This window comes from Nicotiana sylvestris, chromosome 11, assembly GCF_000393655.2.
Source record: "Nicotiana sylvestris chromosome 11, ASM39365v2, whole genome shotgun sequence".
In the NCBI taxonomy this organism is placed as follows: Eukaryota; Viridiplantae; Streptophyta; class Magnoliopsida; order Solanales; family Solanaceae; genus Nicotiana; species Nicotiana sylvestris.
The window spans coordinates 15,265,111-15,288,596 of NC_091067.1; the positions used below are offsets into that span (position 1 = coordinate 15,265,111).

Consider the following 23,486-nt stretch of genomic DNA (forward strand, 5'->3'; position numbering starts at 1 on the left):
ATCAAATATATACTAATATCCACTGGATTAAACAAATCCACCAAAGAGAAACTTTATAAATAATCAAAAATTCAAGCAGACAAAAATCAGGAATATGCTAATTGTTTTGGAGCAATAAATCAGGAATATGTTGGATGTTCAAGGCACATTCGAACCTCGGAATAAATAAATAAAACCATATCATAATTTAACAAGAATTTAGGTTTTACACACACACACACACACACATATATATATATATATATATATATATATATTAATCACGAGAACCAAATACAATGCAAAAACAAAAAGATTTATGTTATACTTACTGACAGAATAGATGTATTTTTACAATCAATACAATTTAAACTGGTGTATATGGAATATTTTTCGGGTTAGCATGCACGTATCATTTTCAAGGTTACATGATAATATCCAAATAAATTACGTTGTCGGCATATAATATACTATTGAATTTGTTCTTTTCAAGGAAACATGTTTCGGTTAAACATGTAGCAAACGATGTTAATTAGGATGAGAACCCCTAGTTCAGTTAAATTAGTAGGCAGGGTGGATGCAACATAGAATTATCGGGTTCAACTGAACCTAATATTTTTGACATGAAACATAAATTTATGCATAAAAGATTACTAGAATTACAATAAATAGTAACTCATAATTTATAAATAATGAACTCATAGAACTAAAATCATAGATCTGCTTCTGTTAATAGTACTAACGAAAGTTAATATATATAGCCGGTTGAAACTAAGAAAATGTCGTCCTCTGATCACTTAGTAAACAAAGAACCCAAAGGCCGGCTAGCTATTTCACATTTCTTGAGACAAATTATATTGCCACAAGCTAAGTCTCATTTAACATATATTGTTCACTGATTTCCTGCAGGTGTGATTCATTCTTCTCCTTTAGTACGTAGGTAAGAGGAGTTTTGTTTTGTATTCAGCTTTTTTATTTCATGTTTTTCCATTCTAATCGATGATCATTTGTTAGAAAAATGTCTCTACAGCCAGAGATGAAGTCAGGATTTCATTTTAAGTTACCAGATTCTAACGTACGAATTTATTTATATTTAATGGATGTTTTAAAAGACAAAGACAGAATTCTGACATCCCTTCCTAATACTCTAGCTCCGCATGTGACCAGAAACATGTGTTTTTCTGACAGACTTTTGTCACAAAAGTGCAAAAGAAAACTGTTTTCAATGGAAACATCACCACGAAAAACACGTGGTTCTAATAGTAGTGTCTTATCATGTTAAAGAAATTTGAAAAAAAAAATATCATCTATTATTACTCATGTTCTCACTGGAATATTTTCTTGTGTCTGAAATTGATAGGTGAAAATTACTCAACTATATGAAAGAGACGTTATTAGGGAGATCTGGGAATTAAATCAGCATTTGTTATGATCAATGTGCTAATCTTCTTCTTCTTCTTATTTGCGGTAAGCCAAACTTATTACTATGTTAGCTTTACCAATAATCATGTTTAAATGAAGCTATTTCTTGTTAATACACTTCAACTTTATTGCAACAAATTATGTCTATAATCTCTATGTTAAGTGGTTCTTTTGTTAAATCACCAAAACATACACTATAAATGCAATAAATATATCCTGCTACTGATTTTATGCTTGAAAAGATCGTGTAGGTAGCTTATCATTACTAATTTAGATCTGTTATCGTATCACAATCTAAAAGGATTTTATCTTATATCAACTTATAACAATGAATTTAACCTATTGTATAAGGTTACTTCCATTATTTCCGGTTACTAATTTTGCTCATTATGAATAGTTACTTTTAATTATTATTAACGTGACCAGTAGATAGTGTGAAAAGTATCAACATATAGAAGTTAGTTAAGCTCGTTTAACAAAATCTATAATTAGCCACTAGAGATATTGGATTTGTTTTTTCAATTTGTGATCTTCGGCTAACATGTATCGAACAATACTAATGGCTCGTTTGGTACGAGGGATAATAAATATTTAGTTTCCGAATTAAATTTAAGAAGAGTTTATTCCATGTTTGGTTGGGAGAAAATTGCGGTATAATTAATTCCAGAATTAATTATCCCGGAATTATAATATTTTTTTATCCCCATAAAAAGGTGGAATAACTAATCTCAGAATAATTAATATTGGGATAACTTCTTTCCAATCAAATGACCCCTAAGGGTATTGATAATTCCTAGTTCTTATAAAAAAAAAATAATAACTACATAAACTAAGAAAATGTCTTCCTTCATCTGTTCACTTCATACGAGAAGTACTCTGTCGGGGCCGGCCAGTGGCGAAGCCAGAAAATACAATAAGTTAGGGTGTTCAAATTTTTGAACGCCCTTTGTTAGTAGGCGCTACGCAACGATGTTCAAAGTCTATTTTTTTATGAATAACAAGTAGCTAACACTTCCCATTCAGTAATATCTATGTAATTAGACAATTCATCTCTTTTTGACCGAAAAAGTGTACATGTTCAGGATGGAAGCATCAGGGCCCATTTAAATTACTTAAACTCCGTAAATTTCTTTTCTCTTTTCATTCATTCAGCTATCCTTTACTCATTTCGTATCGCCCTCGGGACTATCCTAATGACTTCAGCCTACGAGTCTGAACACTATAAAAAAGTCCCGCAACAACTTCTTCATTGTTGACCCTTGCTCGACTTTGAGAACTCACACTTGGAACAATTCGAGCTTGTTCACGTTCAGCCATGTCCAAAATAGGAACGAGGAAATACTTAGAATGGCTGTAACTATTCAATGTGACAACATATGTCACAATTAATCGTAGAAGAAGAGGGACTGAGGATAAACTAATTTTTCATACTAAGAAGGCAATGAAGTTACTAAGATCTTTACTTTAAATAAGTATCAATGGTTTAATCACATTAAATGGCAGATACAATCACACAAAGAAAAACTTCTTGATCATTTCTCTTAAATTTATTATAAACTATTTTAATATTACATATTAGTCTGCCACTATTATGAAAAAATCAGGAGTGCATATATTGGTCAAATTCAACATGTAGTTTTCAAATAATATGAATGTTTATCTGTCAAAACAGTACAGTTAAATTTATAATATAGTTTATAGACAAGTGAATCGATTTGACCAAAAACGAAATGAATAATAACATAAATAAGGCTATGAAATAAAATTAAAGAAAATGCAAGCCTGACTATGAACTTATTCTCTCAGATGGCAAAAGTAAGAACGATACTCAAGAATAGAGATTGAGAATAGTGTTATAAAATGATAGCAGAATGTAGCTTTTTTGTGTACAGAATATTTCGTGTCCACAATGGATGTTAATTCCCCTATTTATAGCTCTTTTTAGGGAGACAAGATCCCCAAATCAAACTCTTCTTGAATGAGAATAAAACCGTCATTGATGGCTGCATAATAGTTGGCTTTAAATGCATATATTCTCTATAATGGACGCTTATTGAATGCTATCCGATGTCAATACTTTGAACCTTTGTCATCGGCTACTCTATCTGCGGAACTCATCCAGCATTAGGCATATGCTTGCAATCGGTATCGACTATTTGCTAACGTACATCATATAAGTCTTCAGCTCCACGTGTCATCCCTTCATTCATCCAACTGTCGATAGCCAATTTTACTGTATATAGATAGTCCCCCTACTTTTTGGTGACAATACTTTAGTGTCACCAGGAAGTAGAGAAAACCTCTTTTGTTAGCAAGCAATTTCTGAACATTTTCTGACATTTGAATGGCTGCATATCTCTCCGCATTTAAATTACCCGAACATGTGTTATATCTCACGATTCAACAAATATTTTTGCCAGTTCTCGAGGTAATCAAGACCATGATTTTCGCTATCTATATCTTCTCTACCACTCCTCATTTTTACACTTTACCTTTTATAACTTCTTCTTCTTCTTTGATTTATCTTAGAATCCAACTACAAACTTCAACTTTTTCAATAAAAAATTTTCTTTAAAAATTTCTCACCATCATGTCTTCTAACACTGCTGCTTTCGGAAATTCTAGCATTCTCATTGGCGGAGATTCAAAGAAGAACAAAACCAAAGAGGTTGATATCGAGTCTGATCCTACCGTAAACACCATCATACCTCTTAAACTTAATATGAAGTCTGACCTTCAAGAACAAAAAGAACCTGCAAATCCTAAAATTGGCAGATTCTGGCATGTTAATAGGTATTCTTCTTCCATCCGTCCTCCTAGCATTCATGTCGTGATAGAGGATTGTAACTATAACAATATTAAAATCCTCACCCCTAGCGAGGTAGAAAGGGTCATCTTCTCCAAACCAGCGTTCATGTATGTTTATACATACTCTTGCACTTTGGACCCTTTCACTTTGAGAGTAGTTGAACCCTTTAATCTTAGAATTTTGCCACCGATACCAAATATATCTGGCACAAGTAGGCCCTTCCGTATGGTGTACGGTGGCTTGTCTCTGCTAATTGTGCTCTCAGACCGGAAAAACCCTAACTCTCACACACATGATGAATCTATACTCCCCCAAGATTTTCCCTAGGGGAGTGCTAAAGATTAGCAAACGCGATCAGCATGCTCTACTTACTAGCATTGATAATGACAACAACTGTGGATGGATAGAATGGTTTGTTGTCATGGCTACCAGGGATATCATCCCGACCACATCACCAGCTTTTTCCGAATCATAGAATCTTTTCCGTAAGTCTTCAAATACCATTTTTTTTGTTCAGAAAGACCTTCCTTCGCTACTAACTTTACATTTTTCTTACCCAGCTACTCACTAAAATCCACTACGGGTTCAAGATCTGGCCTTATAGGTAGATAAAATTCTGGATATTACTACACCAGAATCCCGAAGGTGGAAAGAAATGGCTCTCAAATATGGGTGGAAAGCCAAAAACCAAGGTAAACAAAGATTTTCCTTCCCCTCTTTCAATCTTACAACCTAACTTAGAAAAATTTTGCTAACTACATTTTTATACCACATAGGACTTCTGAAGGGATCCGCTGTGTGCCCCGGCGTCGAGGCTCTCGATGACCCGAAAGAAGCTTAACAGGTATTACAACATGCCCTTGCCCGACGGCAAGCTTGTGAATCTACTCTTGCTTCCAGTGAAGGCGCCTCCTCCAAGAGTACCCAGCCTAAAAATAAGAAACTAAAAAGAAAACGCACTTTCTCGGCTGGTACTCAGGAGAAAAAATCGAAAAGAAAATCAACTAGATCGGCCATAGTGGTCCTCGATAACGAAGAAATCGACGATGAATCGGATGCCCTTCATAGAAAAAAAAGGATCTTTATCAGCTCAAATAGGTGCTCAGCCGGGAGAGCTTCAAACTCCACCACCAGAAGAAGTTGAAGGAATCTAAGGGGAAATGGATTTGGTTGAAAATGCCGATTCCCGTTTTTCGATTCTTGCCGATGCCTCCAGTCAAAGGAGTTCAGTCTCTGACCTTCCCCTACCACTAACTTCTGGGCCAATAACAACTGTCACTCCTTCTTCACCAGCTTTTCCTCTCCCCCGATGCCATGCCAACAAAAGGAAGAAACTCTTACTTCATGGTCTCTCGACCAAGGAAATTTGGGAAATACTTATTCGGCACCCACTTAAGACCCTCATGGAAAATGAAGTTCCATTCTTTCGGTTTCGAATGAGTTCCATATAGTCTCCAAGCTGGCGGAGATTTCCAATCATTTGAAGCCGCTGGCCTCAGAAAAAAATTGGAGAAAATGGATTCTATTTCTATGGAGTGTCCAATAAATAATAACATGTATTGCTCGGCACAGGTATCAATCTAACTTTCTTTTATCTTCTTTAAATTTATACTTTGCATTAATAACTTTAGCTCTAACTTTTTTCTGGCCAACTTTCTTGCTTCCGAGGGCCTGCAGAGGTTAATTCTGGAGAAGCAAAAGCTTACTTCGAAATGAGACCAACTTTTAGTCGAACGGAATCAGTTTGTCGAGCGCCTCCTGGTGTTGGAAGCGAGAATTTCTCAAATACACAATCTCAAGGCTTGGGTACAGCAATCCGAGCAAAATAGAATGGCTCACAGCCAAGAAGTTGCCTAGCTACATGAAAACCTTAAGAAAGCAAAGGCTAAGTGGGCTAAACTTCACGACACCATGACTGCTGCTGCCAAACGCGAGCCTGGATTTATGGACCAAGTTAATAACTTGGAAGCTAACTTACGTCCAAAACTGAGGAGGCCGATATTACCGAGAATCAAAGAACAAGGATGGAGGAAAGGCTCAAAAGAATTATGGAGCAGAATCAAATTCTCGGATCCTCTTGCCATGTGTCACTGATATCGTTTTTTCTTTGTTGCTGAAAATGTCACCCCATTGACTCGATCTCCTTCGAAGATCATGTTGATTGTCATCCGAGGTGACCCTAATGTCGGTTTTGACGGTTTTGCATGATCTCGATTTCTCCCATAGTTGTTCTTGGCGTGGCCATTCTTCAACAATGTAGCCACCTCTTTACAAAGATGTCGGCAGTCCCTGGTCCTATGGCAGTGAGTCACATAGAATTTACACCATAAATTAGGATCCATTTGGCTAGGATCCGGTCAGATTGGTTTCGGGAACCTAGATTCTTTAATATTCCTCATTACCGACACCAATACTACCAGACTGATGTTAAAACTATAGTCGGATAATCTGGGGTTGTCACACCTCCTTTTTCCGCGCCCGCGGGGGCACAGGGGAGTTTTTTCCAATTAAAGAACAATCGAAACGGGATTTATTTATTTATTTCAGAGTCGCCACTTGGGAGATTTAGGGTGTCCCAAGTCACCAATTTTAATCCCGAAGCGAGGAAAATGATGACTCCATATTACAGTCTGCGTACCAGAAATCCGGATAAGGAATTCTGTTAACCCGGGAGAAGGTGTTAGGCATTCCCGAGTTCCGTGGTTCTAGCACGGTCGCTCAACTGTTATATTCGGCTTGATTATCTGATTTTATACAAGTCTGAACTTATGTGCAAAATTTAACTTTTAACCGCTTTTATCATTTACTGTTTTTATCAAGAATTGCAACGTTGTGAAAATGTATCTCGAACCGCGTTACAATCAATGTACCCGCGGTCGTCGACACACTTTGACTCCGTTGAGATTTGGATTTGGGTCACATCAATGTGCACCCGAGTTTAAGGAAATTAAATTGTTAAAGGCGCGCCTAAAGCGACTAGCGTATTTATTTTGGGTAGGACCGTGGAATTTTACTAAATGGTCCATCCCGAAGTCTAAATAATTTTTAAAGCAAATATTTACTGAGGGCCCCGCAATTGTATTTTATTTGGCGAGGCTCATCTCATTCTTATTTTTTTTCAAAAATAAATTTACAACGTCATGGACACGCATCTCGAACCACGTCACAATCAATGTACCCGTGATTAGAAACACATTTCGAATCCGTCGAGATTTGGATTTGGGTCACATAAATGTGCACCCGAGTTTAGGAAGGTAAGGTTTATTAAAGCGTGTCCTAAAGAGACTAACGTGTTGTTATTTTAGGAGGGTTGTGAGATTTGCTAAACAACCCGTCCTGGAAACTAAATGCTTCAATAATTTACATTTAACAAGGGCCCCGCATCTGCGTGTTTTGTTTATTTTCATCGAGGCTCATCTCGTTCTTATTTTAAAAGGATATCCTATAGCAACTACGTTTCTTGTCGTGTTCGTCTCTATCAATTGAAAACGGTAGATAGTCCTAATTAATTACACGCTTGCAAGTTGTATGTAATGGAATTCAGAAATGCTTAACAACAAGTCGGGACCGAAGCTGCGTGCACAGTCGGCCAAACAAATAATCCTGGGCCCAAATCCAGCCCACGCGCGGTTGGCCAGACCTGGGCCACTGCTCGCTCGATGCGGGCCTGCCTGATCTGTCCTCGACCTGGGCTCGACCCTTGTGAGGTTGAGGAGTGCAGGCTTGCGCCGTTTATTTTAAGGCAATGGTTTGCCAATTATATGGGGACAATTTATCAAAAGGACACAAAATTAACTAACATGGATAGTTCTAATGTATTTAAAGACATGCTAACCTTATAAAACCTAAGATACAACCTACTGCATTGGGGACCCTTTTATCTATCAGCCTACATATACAAACTAACATTCAATCACCATATATTGATATCTACTGGGCACACAGGCTACCTTCAGTATCTAAACAAGAATGTAAACTATTATACATTAAATGAGGTTCAATATAACAGTCTATGTACGAAATAAACAACTTCAGCTCTTCTCTTTTATATTCATGCTTAAACTCTCAAGTTACATTGGCACTGTTAATCGCGTACCTGGTATAGCAAAGCAGAAGAAGAAGGAGAATTGTCAGCTGAGGGGTATGCGGCAAATACAACAACAGCAGATAAACAGCAATAACACAGCAACAATCCAACAACCACAAATGTTTTCCACAGCCCACAAACAACCAGCAATATTTCCCAGAACAAAGAAAACCAGCAAATAGTCGAGCACCAAATGAGCAATCCCAGGAAAGAGTGATGAAACAACAGCAATACCAGAGTATTCAATGCAGCAACACCAACAGTTCAACAATCACAAGCAGCTCAGTCAATGCAAACCACAGAACTTGGCCGAGACAGCTTGACCAATATGAACTCTTATACAACTTTTCAGACAGTGTTTGGTTACAGTGTTTACTGGAAATTAACTTATGTTTTCAGTCTTTTTCTTTAAACTCACAAGACCTCTCCTCAGACTAACAAATTTTCCAGCCTTTTGTTTTCTCCTTTTCTGAAGACTAAAAGTCCAGCCCTGTTTAAGTTATCAAATGGCCTATTTATAGGCCAAATGAAACAGTACAGCTGAGCTGCCTGCCTTGCCAATTGGCAGAATGCCCATACTCTTTAAGCCCATGCCTAAGCATCTTTGGTGCCAGCCCCTTTGTTCCCCACGCCTGGTCTTTGTTTAATCAAGAGTTATGGGCTCGTTTTATTTATTCATTTTAAGCCCCCATACTCTTATGTCTTGTCCCCCCATTGACATTAGTTTAATCCCAAATTAGTACCCTACTTGTCAGTTCATTTAAACTAATCATTTTTGTTCTTTGCAAACCCCAGACTACCCCTGTCAACCTTGATTATTACTGCCCCTGCCTATTGCAGCATCATGGCATTGTTGAACTGATGAAAGTTCAAATTCAAGACTGCCTCGACTGAATCCTTTTAGTCATTTTTACAATGCCAACAAACCATTTCAAACATTACTGGGGCATTCAGTCAGTGGCCGAGTTCAATTAGTTACGTGAAAATACTAGCTCATTCGATTCATTAGTTATAGCAAACTAATCGACGACATTTATCGAGTCGACTATACTAATTATAACAGGTAATAATCAGTCGCTCATATAAATAATACGTTCAGGGACCTAAAGGGTATCAGACAACTTTTGTTCAATTACTGGGGCCTATATGAATTATTTATGCGACGACTATACTAATCGGACATGCTTTTCACAGAGTGTATTCAGAACACAAACAGAAGACAATCGACCAAATAAAAGGTCTTTACAGAGATGAAAGAAATCCAAAAAATAACAAAATAACAACCAAACACAAAGAGATATGCTGACAACTTATTTAGAAATAAAACAAAAGAAAGAAAAACTTACCACAATGTTTAAATCAAACAGACCCAAATCTGATTCAACTTCGAATTTTTGAGGCCGAACAAACTTTAATCAGGGTGTTCTCACATGAGAACACCTTGATTAAGGTCTATTAGACCTCAAACCCATGTCAAAACTGGCCGGGTTCCCCAGGTGCATGTGTTTCAAGTTCTGGATTTCCAGATCTGGATTTTTAGGAGTTGTGGGTAGATTCGGACCAAACCAAGCTTGGTTTGGTCACGAGGAAGGTCAGGGGAGTGTCTGGTATGAAGATGGGATGGTTTGGCATAGATCCGGGTTCGACTCAAATCTTCAAATGAAGATTCGAGACGAACGGAAGTGATTCGAGGCTCGTGGTTAGTGGATTTGTGTTCAGGACAGTGAGGTGGTCCTAGGGTGTTCAGGAGGTGGCCACCGGCGTCCATGCCGCCGGGTTCTGGTGAAAGGGAAGCTAGGGCGGCTGCTAGGGTTTGGGGGGGGCTTCAGTGTTTGGATGAAGACGATGAGTGGGGGGTTAGAATAGGGGGCGTGGGGTGTGATAGGAGGCTTATATACGGGGAGGCTGATTCAATCCTGGCCGTTGGATTGATTAAAATTGATGGCCAGGATTGGGGAGGCTAGACCATACGGTGCCGTTTGGTTAATCAAGGGGTCGGTCAAAAACGGGAATGGGTCGGGTCATGAGGGCTAATAAGGGCCATCGGATCAATGGAGATGAACGGCCCAGATTAACCGTCCCTGAAACGACGTCGTTTCAGGCAGTGCCTGGGCAGGCCTGGTCTGGACCGGACCTGTGCTGGTTTGGGCCCATTTTTTTTTATTTCCTGGGCCTAACCCGTTTTTCAATCCCTATTTTTTTTTTCTATTTTATTTTTTCTTTTAAAACAAAAAATGAAATAACAAACAATAAAATAATGAAATTAAAACCAACAATAATGCAACATTTTAACACAATTATCATAAAAAATATTTCGGTAAGTTAACTAAAAGCCTAGAACGAACGATGCACATATATTTTTGAATTTTCTTTTACTGACCGAATTATGGTTTAATCACCCTGACATGCATATTTTGTATTTTGTTTGTTAATGATTAAATGCAAAATGGACAGATCCACAAATGACTAACAACACATGTCACGAAAAACTCGAACAATTGTACAGCGAAATCATTTGTCACTATTTTTATTTTCTTTTGGAGCGATTGCTTCGTAAAGCAAAAATCACGTGCTTACAGCTGCCCCTCTTTGCACGAAGACACGAAGGGTTTTCGCGCAAAGATAAGCGAGCGATTTTTGCCCGTCCGAATACTCCGTGTGAAGCATTTTTGAAAAAGATTTGACCGAACCTTTGCTTCAGAGGTTTCCTACATATCCTGGGCTGAAAACAGGAATCAGGTCAATGTAGTTCGGGAAATTTGGTAGCTGGGACTACCGTGTGACTGTAGTGCTTGTTGTTGTTGTGCGCTGTTGTATGCTGATGTAGGATGCTACTGCTCAACCGATCTCCCTATTACATTGCTCAAAAGGAAAACAAGAAGCTAAGCTAAATTGAGGATCCTGAAATCTTATCCATCTTCAACTTGTTCTTGTTGCTTTGCTTTCTTGTCGGCTAACACTCTCCTCCGATGCCTTTATCTTGTGACTTTGGGAGATGATGCTTGGTCCTTTGCTGACGTTTGAATGCCAGTTTACATTACTTTGCTTGATCCGCTGGGGACACGGCTTTCTTCTTTAAATCTTCCAATGGTTTCTTCAGTGGTATGTTTCTTCATCAGCATCGTCATGCTGGGCATGCTACAACGTTTCCAAACTGCTTCTTTTGAGATGCATTCCTTTTTCCTTTTGAATTGCACACTTTCCTCTGCAGTTGTCTGCTTCTTGGTGCTGGGGATTTCATTGTTTCCCGCTTGGGGCTCTCTGTTGTACCCTTCCGTCTCCAGGTGGGGTGACTGATTCCAAAATCTAGAGCTAAAGAGTATTCCCGCATTATACTGGTGGGCGACCTAGAACTTAAAAGTATTCCCGCATTATACTGGTGGGCGACCTAGAACTTAAATGTATTCCCGCATTATACTGGTGGGCGACCTAGAACTTAAAAGTATTCCCGCATTATACTGGTGGGCAACCTAGAACTTAAAAGTATTCCCGCATTATACTGGTGGGTGACCTAGAACTTAAATGTATTCCCGCATTATACTGGTGGGCGACCTAGAACTTAAATGTATTCCCGCATTATACTGGTGGGCGACCTAGAACTTAAATGTATTCCCGCATTATACTGGTGGGCGACCTAGAACTTAAAAGTATTCCCGCATTATACTGGTGGGCGACCTAGAACTTAAATGTATTCCCGCATTATACTGGTGGGCGACCTAGAACTTAAATGTATTCCCGCATTATACTGGTGGGCGACCTAGAACTTAAATGTATTCCCGCATTGTACTGGTGGGCGACCTAGAACTTAAATGTATTCCCGCATTATACTGGTGGGCGACCTAGAACTTAAAATGTATTCCCGCATTATACTGGTGGGTGACCTAGAACTTAAATGTATTCCCGCATTATACTGGTGGGCGACCTAGAACTTAAATGTATTCCCGCATTATACTGGTGGGCGACCTAGAACTTAAATGTATTCCCGCATTATACTGGCGGGCGACCTAGAACTTAAATGTATTCCCGCATTATACTGGCGGGCGACCTAGAACTTAAATGTATTCCCGCATTATACTGGTGGGCGACCTAGAACTTAAATGTATTCCCGCATTATACTGGTGGGCGACCTAGAACTTAAATGTATTCCCGCATTATACTGGTGGGCGACCTAGAACTTAAATGTATTCCCGCATTATACTGGTGGGCGACCTAGAACTTAAATGTATTCCCGCATTATACTGGTGGGCGACCTAGAACTTAAATGTATTCCCGCATTATACTGGTGGGCGACCTAGAACTTAAATGTATTCCCGCATTATACTGGCGGGCGACCTAGAACTTAAATGTATTCCCGCATTATACTGGTGGGCGACCTAGAACTTAAATGTATTGAAATTGTTTCCCCGTTCTTCCGAGAAAATTTTCGACAATCGGCAGAAAATTTTCTGCCCCGGTTTTTGGTGACTTCCATGGCGGTGCATCTTGCAGCCATCATCAATCCTTTGTTCCCCTGCAACAGACAAAAGGATTTAATTAGTTTTTATCGTGGTGGTAGAGGGTGCCTTCCTGGCGAGCAATTTTTCTCTCTTCCTCTTTTCTTGCTCTTTGTCCCCATAATTGGTTGGCGGGCAAAGTTGCCTGTTGGGGGTCTCTAGCCTGCTGGGGATTGGTTTTCAGTTTATCCCCTACTCTGCTTTCTCTTTAAACACATGATGTGGGAGTCTGCTTCTAACTCCTGAAACCACTCCCTTTTGGAGCATACTTCTTCCAACATTTCAGGGCACAATCACTGCATTGCCCGGGACCAGTCTTTAAGACTGTTTGTATTATCCTGCACTGGATGAATTCCCCTTTGGTTCCTGGTAGTAAGCTTTGAAAATCCTTTAAAGACACTTTTTTAGGAAAAGAAATAAAGATATGGAAAAGAGAAAAACTTCCTGAACCAATATTTTGTGGGAGGAGACAATCCACAGAACTTATCTGGAGGACAAAACTGGTCCCCGTGATCATGGCGTGCACCATAGATTCCGACCCAGTCTATTTGTATCGATTGATCTGCTCGATGGTTTGACTTGCTGGGGATGATAAAGGAGTGTTCACTTCGTTTCGAATGTGGTAGCTTTGTTGATCTGTCTTGTCGCCCCATAGTGCCCTTCTAGGGGTTTTCACTAATGAGACTCTCTCTTTTCTCTCATCTCCCGGCGCCTTATGGTGCCTGTGAAGGTTTTCACCAATAAGACTCTCTCATTTTATTTCTTTCGAGGATCTGGGGTGTTGTAGATACGACCCTCTCTTCCGGGGATTCCTTTGACTATCAACTCATTCCTAGTCTTACGATCCTCTTCTTTGCTGGGGATCAGTGTATTACTCTTGGCCTTATTTGCCGGATTTGGCATCTCTCGAACATTGATCGGGAGGTCTTTTGGATGTTGATGTTGGTTCTAGTGTGGAGTTAAAGAAAGGCTATGAAAAAATGAAAATAATTTGATGGGTGATGTGCTACAACTCTTGGAATCAAACCTTTGTTGGAATTTTTAAAACATAACTTCTGCCCCAGTTTTCTTGCTTGGGGAGTTTATTTATTTTTTTACTCTTATGTTGTGCTACGTGCGTTACGCACGCTGTGTCTATTATGCACACTATGTACATTATGCATCCTATATTTATTATGATGCATACTATGACCGAGCCGCGAGGCGCCTACGTATCCTCTTTAAGGAATCAGGTCAAACGTAGTTCCCACGGTTTTGTATTTCTTATGATTTTATCTTTCTTTTTTTTTTCTTTTTTTTTTTCATGTCCTTTCCATTAGTGATTCCAAAAGAGGGGTATGAAAGAATTACTTAAGGCTCAAAGGGGGAAGCAAGGGTTAAACAGTGTTTGGATAGAAGAAAGAATTGCCTCCGTCATCTCATTATCCATCAAATGCCAAATACAAACAAATAAACCAAAAATTGCCATAATTAAAGAAATTACGCATAATATCTCTTGACTGCATCTGAATTGATAGCCATGTCGACACATCTACCCTCGATATCTGTCAAACACAGAGCGCCGTTGGACAATACTCTGGTCACGATATAAGGCCCTTGCCAATTTGGGGCGAATTTGCCTTTTGCTTCGACCTGATGTGGGAGGATCTTCTTTAACACCTGCTGCCCTACCTCAAACTTCCTGGGGCGCACCTTCTTGTTATATGCTCTTGCCATTCTCTTCTGATACAGTTGACCATGGCACACTGCTGCCAATCTTTTCTCATCTATCAGGCTCAACTGTTCCAATCGAGCTTTTACCCATTCATCATCATCAATCCCGGCTTCAGTGACAATTCGGAGGGACGGAATTTCGACCTCCGCTGGTATCACGGCCTCAGTTCCGTATACCAACAAGTAAGGAGTTGTGCCTATGGAGGTCCGGACGGTAGTGCGGTACCCCAATAAAGCAAAGGGTAATTTCTCGTGCCACTGTCTGGACCCTTCCACCATTTTTCGCAGTATCTTCTTGATATTCTTATTGGCTGCTTCGACTGCTCCATTTGCCTTAGGACGATATGGGGTGGAATTGCGGTGTGTAATCTTGAATTGTTGGCATACCTCTCTCATCAAGCTGCTATTAAGATTCGCACCGTTATCCGTGATGATCACTTTTGGGATCCCAAATCTGCAGATGATATGGGAGTGAACAAAGTCCACCACTGCCTTCTTAGTTACTGATTTGAAGGTTTTAGCCTCAACCCATTTGGTGAAGTAATCAATGGTCACTAGAATGAACCTATGACCGTTGGACGCTGCTGGCTCGATGGGCCCAATGACATCCATGCCCCATGCTACAAACGGCCAGGGTGCTGACATCGTATGTAACTCTGTTGGCGGAGAATGAATCAAATCTCCATGTATCTGGCACTGATGGCATTTCCTTACGAAAGTGATACAGTCGTGTTCCATGGTTAGCCAATAACACCCTGTTCGAAGGATCTTTCTTGCCAATATATATCCGCTCATGTGTGGCCCACAAACTCCGGCATGTACTTCCGCCATAACCGTCGTTGCCTGCCCGGCATCTATGCATCTCAACAATCCCAAATCCGGGGTTCTTTTGTACAATACTCCTCCACTGAGGAAGAAACCATTCGACAAACGCCGAAGGGCTCTTTTTTGGTCCCCAAAAGCATGTTCTGGATATATCCCCATCCTGAGGTATTCCTTGATATCATGAAACCAGGGTTCGCCATCTGCTTCTTCTTCTACGGCATTGCAGTAGGCGTGCTGATCACGGACCTGGATGTGTAGAGGATCAACATACATTTTGTCAGGGTGGTGCAACATTGATGCTAAGGTGGCTAAGGCATCCGCAACCTCATTGTGAACTCTCGGGATATGTTTGAACTTTACCGATCGAAATTTCTTGCTCAGATCATGCAAGCATTGTCGGTATGGTATGAGCTTTAGATCTCGTGTTTCCCATTCACCCTGAATTTGATGTACCAAGAGGTCCGAGTCTCCCAAGACCAAGACGTCTTGGACACCCATGTCAGCAGCCAAGCGCAGACCCAGAATGCAAGCTTCATATTCGGCCATATTGTTGGTGCAATAGAAGCGTAGTTGAGCCGTAACAGGATAATGCCGTCCTGTTTCAGAAATGAGTACTGCTCCTATTCCAACCCCTTTTGCGTTTGCCGCTCCATCGAAGAAAAGCTTCCAACCCGGTTCCTCGGGTAATTCCAACTCATTCGTATGCATCACCTCTTCGTCAGGAAAATACGTTCTTAAGGGCTCGTATTTCTCATCAACGGGATTCTCTGCCAAATGGTCTGCCAGTGCCTGGGCTTTCATGGCCGTCCTTGTCACGTAGATGATATCAAATTCTGTGAGCAGAATTTGCCATTTTGCCAACCTTCCCGTGGGCATAGGTTTCTGAAAGATATACTTCAACGGGTCCAAACGGGATATGAGATAAGTAGTATATGAAGACAGGTAGTGCTTCAACTTCTGAGCTACCCAAGTTAGGGCGCAGCATGTTTTCTCGAGTTGAGTGTACTTGACCTCATGCACTGTGAATTTCTTGCTAAGATAGTAGATGGCCTGCTCCTTCCTCCCTGTGTCATCATGTTGCCCCAATACACAACCAAATGAATTTTCCAAGACCGTCAGGTAAAGGATTAGGGGTTTCCCGGGCTTAGGTGGGACCAATACGGGTGGATTAGACAGATACCCTTTGATTTGGTCGAAGGCCTCCTGACACTCTGCCGTCCAACCTACTGCAGCATCCTTTCTCAGTAGCCGAAATATGGGCTCACAAGTTGCTGTGAGTTGAGCGATGAACCTGCTGATGTAATTGAGTCTACCCAGCAAACTCATTACCTCTGTTTTGTTCCTTGGCGGTGGCAAGTCTCGGATGGATTCAATTTTGGATGGGTCTAACTCAATCCCCCGTCGACTGACGATGAATCCTAGCAACTTTCCTGATGGAACCCCGAATGCGCATTTGGCCGGGTTAAGCTTGATATCATACCTCCGGAGTCTTTGGAAAAATCTCCTTAGGTCTGCCACATGGTCCTCCTGACGCCAAGATTTGATGATCACATCATCGACGTACACCTCTATTTCTTTGTGTATCATGTCATGAAACACAGCAGTCATTGCTCGCATGTACGTTGCCCCAGCGTTCTTTAAACCGAACGGCATTACCCGATAGCAGTAGGTTCCCCATGGCGTAATAAATGCTGTCTTCTCAGCATCCTCTTCGTCCATTAGGATCTGATGATAGCCCGCATAGCAATCCACAAAGGATCCGATCTCGCGCCCAGCGCAATTATCGATCAGGATATGAATATTGGGTAACGGGAAATTGTCCTTGGGACTTGCTTTGTTGAGGTTGCGGTAGTCGACGCACACCCTGATTTTTCCATCCTTCTTTGGGACTGGTACCACATTGGCCAACCACTCGGGATACCGAGTGACCCGAATGACCTTCGATTGTAACTGCTTAATCACTTCTTCTTTGATCTTTACACTCATTTCTGTTTTAAATTTCCTTAGTTTTTGCTTGACCGGAGGGTATGCCGGGTCAGTGGGCAATTTGTGAACCACTAAATCGGTGCTCAATCCAGGCATATCATCATATGACCATGCAAAAACATCTTTGAATTCCCTGAGAGTTTCGATCAATTCTGCTTTGACATTCGGCTCAATGTGGATGCTAATTTTGGTCTCTTGGATGTTATCAGCGTCTCCTAGGTTCACAGCCTCAGTGTCATTTAGGTTAGGCTTGGGTTTCTCTTCAAATTGGCACAGTTCTCGATTTATTTCTTCGAAGGCTTCCCCTTCGTCACATTCGGATTCATTATCACAAACGACCTCTTGCATCATTGAGTCAGATTCAGATTGATTTATTAGACTAGGTCGAAGATCCGCTGTGCATGCCATGTCATTAGGACCAGTAAAAAGAGAACTGTTCAGAAAGAAAAAGAACAAAACAAGAAATTAAAACGGGACAAAAGAAAAGAACTTTATTAAATTTGCAGGATAAAAAGGGTTCACACTTTTACAAAACGAAAGTAAAATTGGGATTACACCCTTGAATAATCCGATCAAACAAACAAACAAACAAAACATTAATCAAAGCCTACTACCAAGACTCCCCTCGGACAGGAAGAGGAGTAACCGTCCAATTGTTGGTCTTGGCCTCAGGCCCCACAAATTGTATCTCTGCTCGGCTGGAACCTTCTCCAGCTTCCACCATACTGACATCCGCAAATAGCCTCTCAAAACTCTGATTCAGGTCTTCATTTATACCGATCAAAGGTCCTCGAATCTTTGGGATCGCTGACCCCTTGGCACTTGCTTTAACAAAAGACCTTGAGAGGCGTGGCACTGGTTTAGGCAGGGACCAGACTATCTTCTTCATTTTTCGCGCTTGCTTCCTGTCTGCTGCGGTTGGTTTGAACCCCAACCCGAAAGTTTCCAGATTCTTAGGAAGGGAGACAGGTTGGACTATCCCTTGAAGTTCAACTCCCAGGCCTTTTCCCGGCACAAACCCATTACCCAGCATTTCTGATACCATCATTACTGTTGCGGCAGTCACCCTAGGGTGCGGGATGATTTCTCCTTCAGAAATTTTGTTGGCCGACCCTGTATCGAGAATCTGGTAGACCCAGGGACCCTTGTCATCAGTGGTCTCTATGAAAGGCACAATGGTTCCGCCCATGGTGCATGTCGTATCCTCGCCGTGCAACACGACCTCTTGTCTTTCCCACTCGAACTTCACTGTCTGATGTAGGGTGGAAGGCACCGCTTTAGCTGCATGAATCCAAGGTCGTCCTAACAGCAAGTTGTAAGATACCGTGGCGTCCAACACCTGGAATTCCATGGTAAATAGGACCGGACCGATGGTTAATTCAAGTACAACATCCCCCACAGTGGCGGTTCCGTTTCCGTCAAACCCCCGGACACAGATGCTATTCTCCCGGATTCTTCCACGGTCAATCTTTAACTGGTCCAGGGTGGATAATGGACAAATATTGGCGCTTGAGCCGTTATCCACCAATACTCGGGTTACCACCGAGTCTTCACATTTGACAGCTAGGTATAGAGCTTTGTTATGCTCCGTACCTTCCACCGGCAGGTCATCATCTGAGAATGTCACTCTGTTCACCTCGAAAATCTTGCTAGCAATGGTTTCCAGGTGGTTTACAGAAATCTCACTGGGTACATGGGCCTCGTTCAATATCTTTAACAGGGCCCGACGATGTTCCTCGGAATGGAGGAGTAATGACAATAGTGAGATCTGGGCAGGTGTTTTTCTCAGCTGCTCAACCACAGAATAGTCTTGTACTTTCATCTTCCTCAGGAAGTCTTCAGCCTCTTCTTCTGACACTGGCTTCTTGGTTGCCACTGGGTTGGTTTTTCTTAACTCCACCGGAGCAAAGCATCGACCTGATCGAGTCAGCCCTTGCGCTTCACAACTGACTTCTTCCACCTGTTTTCCTTGGTATGTCACCACTGCTTTTTCATATTTCCAGGGCACAGCCCTGCTGTCAAGCATTGGCAGTTGGACCACCGGCTTTATGGTCACCCGTTCTCTACATACCCCTTTCAACATGACTGCCGGTGTGGGCAGGATCCCTGGTATTACCAACTTGCTTGGCTCGGGTTTGCTTGCTATGACGGACGGGCTCTTCCCCCATATTACTACCGGCTTGACGCCTTCTCCCTGCGACTGTACATTTGTTTCTCCACTGGTTAAGACTTCTTTTGGGGCAGCTTGGATCATCATCACTGTTTGTGAGGGTTTTCTTAATTCTCCTCCCTCACACACCAACTCAATCATGTGAGTTTCGTGATGCGCTGGCAGTGGGTTTTGGTTGATGTTAGGAGCCTCTGGTGTCTGGACCTCGATCTTATTGGTGTCAATAAGATCCTGTATGGCATGCCTTAACTTCCAGCACTTCTCGGTATCGTGCCCGAGCATCCCTGAACAGTATTCACAACTGATTGAACGATCCAAATTCTGAGGCGGGGGATTTGGTTCCCGAGTATGGACAGGACTAACCAAACCCAATTGCCGCAGCTTGTGGAACACAGCGGTGTAGGTTTCTCCCAATTCGGTGAAGGTTCTTTGCTTCCGCAACCTGTCATTCCTAGCATCTGGATTTCCCCGGAAACCTGCCCCTGAAGGATTTCTATATGCCCTTGGTGGAGGGTAAGTGTTTTGTGGTGGTGCACATATGTTCTGGGGAGCCGGTGCGCGCCATTGTGGGCGAACCGGAGGCTGAGTGTATACCTGGGCTTGGTGTACGGAACAATGTGGTTCTCGAGGTGGGTAGAAATTTTGTGGTGGGTTGTATGGGTAGTTTGACCTGTGAGGCCTGGGTTGGTTGTAGTGTGGCCTGCCAGCCCTGGACCAACTGCCTGCCTCGATCGTGGCAACCTCTTCTTTCTTTCTTCTTAACGCACCTCCCGTGCCGCTTTGAATAGCCTGGGTTGTGGCCTTAAGTGCCGAATAGTTTAAGATCTTGTCCGACCTCAAACCTTCTTCTATCATGACCCCTATTTTGACCACCTCGTTGAAAGATTTTCCAACCGTTGTCACCAAGTGACCAAAGTAGGTTGGATCCAATGTCTGCAAAAAGTAGTCTACCATCTCTCCCTCTCTCATGGGAGGATCGACCCTAGCTGCTTGTTCTCTCCAGCGGAACCCGAACTCGCGAAAACTTTCCCCGGGTTTCTTCCCAGTTCTCAGTAACGTGAGACGGTCAGGAACTATCTCCAGATTGTACTGGAAATGACCTGCAAAAGCCTGCGCCAGGTCATCCCACGTGTACCACCTGCTGAAATCCTGCCTGGTATACCATTCCAGTGCAGATCCGCTCAGACTTTGGCCGAAATAAGCTATCAAAAGCTCATCCTTGCCTCCTGCCCCTCTCATTTTGCTACAGAATCCCCGCAAATGTGCCATGGGATCACCGTGCCCTTCATATAAATCAAACTTGGGCATCTTGAACCCAGCCGGGAGTTGGACATCTGGGAAAGGGCACAGATCTTTGTATGCCACGCTGACTTGATTGCCCAACCCGTGCAAGTTCCTGAAGGACTGCTCCAGGCTTTTGAACTTTCTCAACACTTCATCCTGTTCAGGGGCCTTAACCAGCTTCTCAACCTCTGCCGGTACTTCCAACTGTGGATTGTAAGCCTGTGGTTCGGGTGCATGGAATGTAGGCTCAGGGGGATAGTATTGGGTGTCGTGAGCCTGCAACAACGGCTCACTAGTCGTTCGCTGTAAAGGGGATGATGTAGGTCCCACAAAAATGGGAATATTGGGTGTTGGGAGAGGTTGATGGGGTGGTGGAGCTTGGGAGTCATGAGGGCTTCTTTCTTGATGATAGAGGGGATTTGGGCGGCTTGTGGAAGGGCCAGAGTGAGGGTACTCCGGCATGTGTCCCAGTGTCTCATGGCTCTTTTGTGTTTTGGCCAAGGCTAGCTGCATTGCATGCATCTCTAGTCCCATCCTTTCAATCTTTTCCATTGCCTCTTTTAGCAACTGGCTCATCGGCCTTTCTTCCTCATTACTATTCTCTGAAGTAGTCATGCTTGTTGCTACCGGTCCTTTGGATCTGGTTTGGTATGAATGTGTTGCCAGAATTCTTTAACAACTAACTGTCTGGTATCAGACAACAACAAACTTTGTTAGTGTTAGAGCTTAACAGATTTGATCATAACACATAGAGGATGCAATGCACCTAGGCAGTTAACCGTTTCTACATGCTTTGCTTCAAACCACATGCGTCATCCCGGTTTGTTCATTCGTCTCTTTTTAAAGTATTTTGCGAAACCCCGCGTTTTGTTTCTTTTATTTATTTATTTAAAAGCGGTCGAATCTTATGGGGATTGCCTACGTATCACGTCCCCGCGTGAATCAGACCAGGCGTAGTTCTGCCCCAAAGTAAAGACACATAGAAATTCTTCCGGAGTCACTTAATTTCATTATCAAAATTTGCTATTACACATTGCTTCAAACAACATAGCAACAGTACAGACTCCACGGTTCTTTGACCCTATTTGATTGAAGGAAAAATGGAAAACAACATATGGGAAAACATCAAAGCTTAACTAAAACAAGACTCGACCAGAGGTTAATTTTCCAACTTAGGGACCCGCGAGGCATCGTTCGGCCTTTTCGCGGTTCTAGGTGCGAGATCCCTTTCGAGCTGCTCCAACTCGTGCATGGTCTGTTTGACATAACCCATCACTACTGGGAGAACGGTAACGCAGGTCATGTTTTCACACCGTCGACACCTTCTGATGATGGCATGGGCAATGGCCCTGATCTTGTCTCTGGTTTTTTTCTTCTCTATGAGTAGGTGTCTTATCTGATCACTGCACGTCTTGAATACCTGTGAGTCCTGTATATGCTGATCCCTCAGCTGCCGCACTTCTTCCTTCATTTGGGCCAACAAGTCGTAACAGTATCTACTCTCCGATTGGAAATCCCCGGCCTGCTTAACTGCTTTAAACTCAAGTGTAGCCATCTCCCTCTTTATTTTGGCCACAGTCTTCTCGTGGTCACGTTTCAATTGGTTCAAACACCGGCGATGCTTATCTACTCTTGTTCCCCACCGTGCCTTGAACTCTGTCATGACCTTTTCGGATTCTTCTAACCTGTCTCGCCATTCCGCGATCTCTCTTTTCAAACCCTTTATCAACCGCTGGTCTGATCGACTTCTGGGCTGCTCATCGAGAGACAATCTCAATTTTTGGACTTGGGCCTTAAGCTCTTCATTCTCTTGGATCAATCTGTTCTTTTCGCTTCGATCCGCCGCGATTTGTACGCTGTTATCGAATTTCAGACTGTCCATTTGTAGCTTCAAATCGCCAATCTCTGCCCGATAACCCTTCTCTTTTGCTAACCAGTTCCATTGCCCTTGGGATGATTCTACGAAATCTTTGAGATGCGGCCTCTTAGCCGGTCTTTCGTAGGACAGGCTACCTCTAAACCAAGCGTGATATTCTGGGGCGACTTCCCCTTTTGCCGTATTAATCACACAAGTGTTTGCTGTCAGATGTTGGCATTCACTCCAGATTTGGCGAACTTCTTCTTCAGGGAAATGACCGTTCGGACTGATTTCAATCACTTGGGTACTCAAATCTTCATCTTTCGGTACCACTTGGTACCTCCCAAGTTGCCTCAAAACCCGATACGGTGCATAGGGTTGGATACTTTTCAGTCCCATCAACAGAAAGTGAGGCCGGGTTGCCGGCATGTATATGATTTCCTCGATAGGTGACCATCCGAGCGTCCACTGGACTTGGCTGGCAGTGAGAGTTCGGAGAAATGCGGTCCATGATGTGACTCCCTCAGGTAAATTGAACCCTTTGATTCTCGTGTAGAATTCTCCAATACAAGTTTTCTCTGGCGAACCATAACCCAAAAGTGAGGAGCGATGGCATAAATGATCGGTCATCCACATTTGCAACAGTAGGTTACATCCTTCGAAAAAGTCGCCCCTGGCTCGACAAGCAGTGAGAGCCCGGAAAATGTCAGCCATAATCATAGGCGCCAGAGTACTTTTATCTTGGGTAAGCAAAGTATTGACGACCCCGGTTATCTTTAGATCAATGTTTCCATCTTTCCTAGGGAACACTATAAGGCCCAGAAAGGCTGTCATAAAAGCCACTAGCCTGTGTTCGTCCC

General features: G+C 42.3%; 1 protein-coding gene across 1 annotated transcript in view; it reads left to right on the top strand.

Moving 5' to 3' along the window:
- Positions 1-1,341: 1,341 nt before the first annotated feature.
- Positions 1,342-23,486, top strand: part of LOC104219130 (probable flavin-containing monooxygenase 1) — a 41,561-nt gene continuing 19,416 nt past the window's right edge. Inside the window, exon 1 of the mRNA XM_009769761.2 lies at positions 1,342-1,446. The gene's annotated coding sequence lies outside the window, so the exon portion shown is untranslated. The remainder of the gene's footprint in view (positions 1,447-23,486) is intronic.